Below are 7,017 nucleotides of genomic sequence, written 5' to 3' on the forward strand. Positions count from 1 at the left end.
CTCAGCCTTCCATAATAAAATACAATAGACTTACTCAACTGAAATTTATTTTCTCCTGGTTCTGAAGGCTGAAAGTCTGAGATCAGTGTATCAGCATGGTTGTGTTCTGGTGAGAGCTCTTTTGTGCTGGCAGATGGCCGCCTTCTTCGCCTTGCTGTGTCTTCACATGGCAAGAAAAAAGAGAGAAAGCACTCTTGTGTCTCCTCATAGAAGGGCACTAAACCTGTCATGAGGACCCATTGTCATACCCGCATCTAAACCTAATTTATCTCTTAAAGGCTCATCTCCAAACACCAACATGTTGGGGGTTAGAGATTAAATATAAGGATTTAAGGGTGCCCACAAATCCGACCATACCACATATAAATGAATATGACATGATACAATAAAGACTGGAAATAGAAGCCACTGAAAGAGGAAAAGGCCAGAGAGGGGTTCTTACAGGAAGTCACATCTAAAGTCAAGTGTGTTCTTGAGTTCAAACATGGAGTCAGAAGCTAGAGACTGTTGCAAAAGATGCTGAATGAATGCAGAAAAGGAAAAGAAAGCAAATAGAAAGACAGGAAAGCCCAGTTGCAGAGCTCAGAGGCTACAGAACCATGTAGAAGTCAAGCATTTGCCAGTTATACCTGTGAACAAATCATTCAAATTATCTGAGTATAGGTTTCCATGATTATAAAATGTGGAAAATAATAGTAACTCATTTACAGTATATTTTTGAAAGTTGCATGAGGTAAAGAGCTTAACCATGAAGCTGTCACATTAAAATGCTTGATAAATGGAAACCATTATTGAAATATTTAAAATATTCCACCAGCATATCCAGTTGACTCTATCTTCAGGGTGCATCCTGCATTCAACCACCAGTTACCTCCAAGGCCAATACCAAGGTTCAACTCACCAATGACCTGTATGAGTCAGTTACTTAAATTTTCTACGCTTCCATTTCTCCATCTGTCAAACAGACATATTAGTACCTATCTCACAGAGGTTGTCATCGGCACTTGTAAATCAATACACATAAAACACTTTAATGGATGTCTAGACCTTAGTGCACTGCGAACGCTCACTAAATGGTACCTATTATCATCTTTTGTCTGGACTTTTGCAGTAGTCTCTTACCTACATTCTCTGCTTGATTTCTTTCTCCTTGAGTCTCTTTACACAGCAGCCCAAGCAATTCTTTCAATGAACAAATCACATTCCTTCCCTCCCTGCTCCAAATCCTCCAATGAATTACCATTTTGCTCAGAGCAAAATAAAATCTTCCCATTGACTTGAGTCCCCTTACCTCTCCAGCCTAACCCTCCTATCCCTGTTCTCCCTGACTCTGCACCCTGGCCTCCTGTGCTGTGTCTTCAACACATTAGGCACTCTACACACTGGTGTCTTTGTACTTTCAGTGCTATTGGAGGGGTAAGCTCTTGTCCCAGGTATATGCATGACCTGTAGGCCCACTCTATTCAGGTCTCTTTAAATATCACTTTAACAGGAAGATCTTCCCTGACAAATTGACCTCACATTAGCAGTACATGCCACCCAAGCACATCCTATTACCTTGACCCCTATATTTCCCTTATCATCTGATGTTTTATGGATTTATACTGATCATTGTCCATTGTCTACTGTCCTGGCGAATGTAGGCCCTAGGAGGGCAGATATTTGTTTAGTTCACAGCTGTGTCTTTGGCAGCAAGGGATGTATTGGGCACACAGTAGGAGTTCAACATATATTTGTTCAGTGATAAATTGTTAAGAGTCATCAGGGGGACTGAGATACTCAGTGTCCCCTCTGATTGGCCACTTGACTATAAAGGAAAGTTGTGGACCCCTGTGGCTGGAAGACACACTGACTTTTGTCTTGGGTGAAAGAATCCTGACCTCAGAGCCCCTGACTTTAGACTAATGTCTTTTCTAGGAGCTCCTGGAAAATATAACAGGATGATTTTCAGGGGGAGAAGGCAAGTAAACTGCATTGTTTAGCAGTTTAAGAATTATCTTAATGACTCAGTAAATCACCATGAAATTCTGAATGTTCCTAAAATATGGCGATCTGAGAAATTGCTGACTCCAACAGTCTCCAGGGGAATGTTAGTGATCTGTTTTGAATGGGCTTTTTGTAGGCACTTTTATGTTCTATTTAGGTCAGGGTGCAAGGGAATAAAGGATATTTTTCCTGCTTTTCATGCAGCAGAATATAAACCATACACAAGCAAGGCAGGGCTGTAAATCCTGCTCTGTGTGTATGTATGTGTGTGTGTGCATTTGGGGCAGGGTAGATTTTGTGGTTTTTAACCAAAAACTTCAGTCAAGGGGAGCCACGAGCTATGTTTCTTTTTTTAAATATTTATATCAAATATCACTAGGACCACTGCTCAAAGCAGGTTGGCTTCCCACATTTTTCTTTCTTACCTCCTTGCTTCAAGAGCTTATCTTCAATTTTATCCTGAGGGCAGCCACTATCCAAACTGTCCCTGTATAGTCCTACTCTGAGATCTAGGCAATGAGAGGCTCTATCCTGAGCCCCATGCTTTAGAAGGTGTTTACGCATCATAGACACATTAGAAAATAAATGTGTTAAAGAATAGACCATCACCTCTTCTTCTTAGCACTTTCTCTCAGCTCTGATACAGTGTGAACCCTAACCCTGAACCTCTACTCTTCTGCTAGTTAAAGCCCCAGGGAAATGCTTCTCCCTCTCTCGCCCCGTGTCCTCAAAAACGAAAGGTCAGTGCATCCAAATGCCATGAAGGTTTGCAGGTGTGTCACTCCATTGTCAGAGAAGAATGCTGCCAAGATTGGAGCCACAGGAACACTTTCAGCAATAGAATAGACAAATTAATTAACTTGTGAAATCTTTCCTTATAATCAGTACAAATGCAATAGATTTGCACATGAAATAGAAATGCACAGCATCCATTTCCTTGCTTGTATTTGTATTCCATCTCATGATTCTAGAGGTAGATATGAGTTGGTGAGGTATTCACATCAGTTTCAAAAAGTAACTAGGAAACATTTTCTTATATTAAACAATTCATATTGATCTTAAAGTTTTATATGCCTGCATTGTAGATAGAACAGGCATGAAGCCTGATACTGAATCTTCACGTTGGTAACTTGATGGGCGTTGCATTCTGAATAGTGAACAATTGTATAACTGAAAAGTAAGATTTAATTATATTTTAAACAATTTAATATTTCAGCTATAGTTAGGCAATTTAAATTTGATTACAGATACTTCGTTTAAGTAATTATAATTTGAATTTTGAAATTTAAGATCTTTGCATATTTTAGAAAAGGCTTTGAAAAATAAACTAAAATAATTAGAATTTTGACACTTTACGTTTACTTTAATTCACATTTTTAAGAAAATTCATTAAAACTTTAGAGACTTAAATCTAATACATTTTATTTTTCAGTCTTTTAAACCATTTAGAATGAATGCAATGGAAATTGTGATCGAATTTAAAAGGATGAAAATTCAGCTCAGAGCAGGAAAAGACCTGAAAAGTAAAGAACAAAAGAAACATTTTCAAAAAGAATCACTCAGAACTAGAAATAGTAAAAGTGAGTAAACTTCATTTGGCAGGAATCAAACAAAATTAGTGACTATTGCATTGAAATTCTTGATGTAAACAAGACAATTATTGGTCAAAACAATGAAGTGAGCAAGGAAATTACTCATCAAATTCACAACATGGACAAGTTAGAGGAAATCAGTGCAACTTTGATTTTTTTTCTACATTAAGATATAGGTACTGATCAAAAAGATAGAATACACTGGGCTCAATTTTTTATTTTTATTTTAAAGATGTGAGGTACAATTCAGGATTAGGTATACAAGTGGTCATCGTACAGATAAAGTTTGGGCCTCCCTTTGGTCCCCATTTTATCTGGTTTGAGATCAGGTACCCTAATTGATGTTGTGTCCCGCTCAGACCCCGACAGTACCCTGCTACTACTGCCAATCCCTTTCCTATAGTACCATGGTAAATGTTCAAAATTCTCTAATAAGTGAGAACATGGGGTACTCTGTTTTTCGTTTCTGTGATAGATCACTGACTATGATAGACATTGAATCCACCTAAGTTGCTATGAAGTTCATATTTGCCCTTCTTTATGACTGTGTAATATTCCATTGTGTATACGTACCACATTTTTGTATCCACTCCAGTTGTGATGGACAGCATAGTTGGTTTCATGTTTTTGCTATTGTGAATAGTGCTGCAATAAATATGCATGTGCAGATATCTTTTTTGTAGAATGATTTGAATTCCTTTGGGTATATTCCCAGCAGGGGAATTGTTAGGTAATATGGAAGGGTAATGACTAGCTCTTTTAGAAATTGCCACACTGTTTTCCAAAGAGGCTGCACTAGTTTGCATTCCCACCAGCAGTGTAGAAGCGTTCCTTTTCTCCGCATCCTCACCAGCATCTATTGTTTGTTTTATTAATGACGGCCATTCTTACTGGGGTTAGGTGGTATCTCAATGTCGTTTTGATTTGCATTTCTCTGATGATGAGTGAGACTGAGCACTTTTTCATGTGTCTGTTGGTTAACTGTTTATCTTCTTTTGGGAAGTGTCTATTCATATCCTTTGCCCACTTTTTAATGGGGCTGTTTGATTTTTTTCCTTTCGGCATGTTTGAGTTCCTTGTAGATCCTGGCCTTTGTCAGATATACTGTTCGGAAATATTTTTTCCCATTCTGTGGACTGTCTCTCTGCTCTTTTTTTGGTTTCTTTGGCGGTGCAGAAGCTTTTCAGTTTGATGAGGTTCCACTTGTCTATCTTATCTCTTATGGCATGGGCACTTGGGGTTTTGATCAGGAACTGGCTGCCAATTCCAATTTCTATAAAGATGTCCCCTGCATTATCTAAGGGTCTTATAATTTGAGGTTTTAAGTTTAGGTCTTTGATCCATTTAGAGTTGATTTTTGTGTATGGTGATAAGTAGGGATCCTGTTTCAATCCTCTGCATATGGTCAGTCAGTTTTCCCAGTACCATTTACTGAATAGATTCTCCTCTCTCCAGTTGTTTGTAGAATATGAGTGGGTTGAGAAACTGACGTTTCCTTCTGGAATCTTTATCCTTTCCCCTTGGTCCATATGTCTAATCTTGTACCAATACCAGGCTGTTTTGATTATTGCGGTCTTATAATAAAGTTTAAAGTCTGGGAGTGTGATACCTCCCGCTTCATATCTTTTGCTCAGGATTGTTTTGACTATCCATGGTCATTTATGTTTCCATATTAATTTCTGTATTGTCATTTCTATGTCTGAGAAGAATGATGTTGGTAATTTGATGGGTATTACATAAAATCTGTAGATTGCCTTTGGTAGGATGGACATTTTAACACTGTTGATTCTTCCTTTCCTTGAGCACAGAATATTTTTCCATTTGTTTGTGTCTTCTTGAATATCGTTGAGCAGTGTTTTGTAGTTTTCATTGTAAAGGTTTTTCACTTCTCTGGTTAGGAAGATGGTGTAGTATTTCTTTTTCTTTTTTATGGCTATTGTGAATGGGATTGTGCTTTTTATTTGGTTCTCTGCCTGGCTGTTGGTGGTTTATAAGAATGCAACTGTCTTTTGAACATTTATTTTGTACCCAAAAACTTTGGCAAAGTCCTTTTTCAGTGAGAGCAGGTTTTTGATAGATTCTCTTGGGTTTTCGAGGTATAGGATCATATCATCAGCAAAGAGGGATAACTTAACTTCCTTTTGCCCAGTTTTTCTTCTCTAATTTCTCTAATTTTGCCCAGTTTTTCTCCTCTAATTGCTCTACTAGGACTTCCAACACAATGTTGAATGAGAGGGGTGAGGGTGGGCAGCCTATTCTCATTTCAGTTTTCAAGGGAAATGTTTCCAATTTTGGTCCATTTAGCAATACACTGGCTGTGGGTTTATCATAGATGATGCTTACTATTTTGAGGTATGTTCCTTCCATGCCCAGGTGCTTGAGGATTTTTATCTAGAAGGAATGTTGGATTTTATCAAAAGCTTTTCTGCATCTAACTGTATAATCACATGGTTCTTGTTTTTGCATCTATGGATGTAATTACATTTATGGTCTTGCAGATGTTGAACCAGCCCTGCATCTTGGGGATGAAGCCTACTAGGTGGATGATTTTTGAAATGTGTTGTTGGATCTAATTTGCTAGCATCTTGTTGCAAATTTTTGCATCTATGTTCATTAGGGATATTGGCCTTTAGTTCTCTTTTTTATGTTGTTGGATCTTTACCCAGTTTGGGCATTAGTGTGATGTTAGCCTTGTAAAATGATTTGGGGAGAATTCTGTCTTTCTCAATTGCCTGCAATACTTTCAATAGGATTGATATCAACTCCTCCTTGTATGGTGTATAGAACTACACAGGAAAGCCATCTGGTCCAGTGCTTTTTTTGTAGGTAGTTTTCTTATGATGGGGTCAATTTCCTGAGTTATTGGTCTATTTTGTGTCTCAATAGCTTCTTAGTTTCAACCTGGGGAGATTGTGTAATGTTAAAAAGTTTTTCATTTCATTTAGGTTATCAAATTTGTCTTCATACAGGTTTGCATAGTAATCTCTGACAATCTTTTGTATTTATTTGGGTCAGTTTTTATTTGATTTTTTGCATTTCTGATTGTGTTTATTTGGACTCTTCCTCTCTTTTTCTTGGTCATTCTGGGTAGAGGTCCATCAGTCTTTTTTATTCTTTCAAAAAAACAACTTTTTGTTTATTGATTTTTTTCCTTGATATTTTTGTCTTCTATGTCCTTTCTTTGGGCTTTTACTTTGGTGATTTGGATTCTTTTGCTAAATTTAGGGTTTTGGTGGTCTTGTCTTACCAGCTCTCTTAGGTGATTTGTTAGACTTTTAAATTATGATCTTTCCATTTTTAAATTGTGATCTTTCCATTCCCTTCTTAGTACTATTATCATGTCACCCCAGAGATTTTGGTAGGATGTTTCTTAATTTTCTTTTTTATTATTATCAATATTTTTTATTTTGATATTGTGGGGTACAGTTAAGGGTTAGGT

Source organism: Carlito syrichta, unplaced genomic scaffold (assembly GCF_000164805.1).
Source record: "Carlito syrichta isolate Samal-C Ts95f unplaced genomic scaffold, Tarsius_syrichta-2.0.1 Scaffold287658, whole genome shotgun sequence".
Lineage (NCBI taxonomy): Eukaryota > Metazoa > Chordata > Mammalia > Primates > Tarsiidae > Carlito > Carlito syrichta.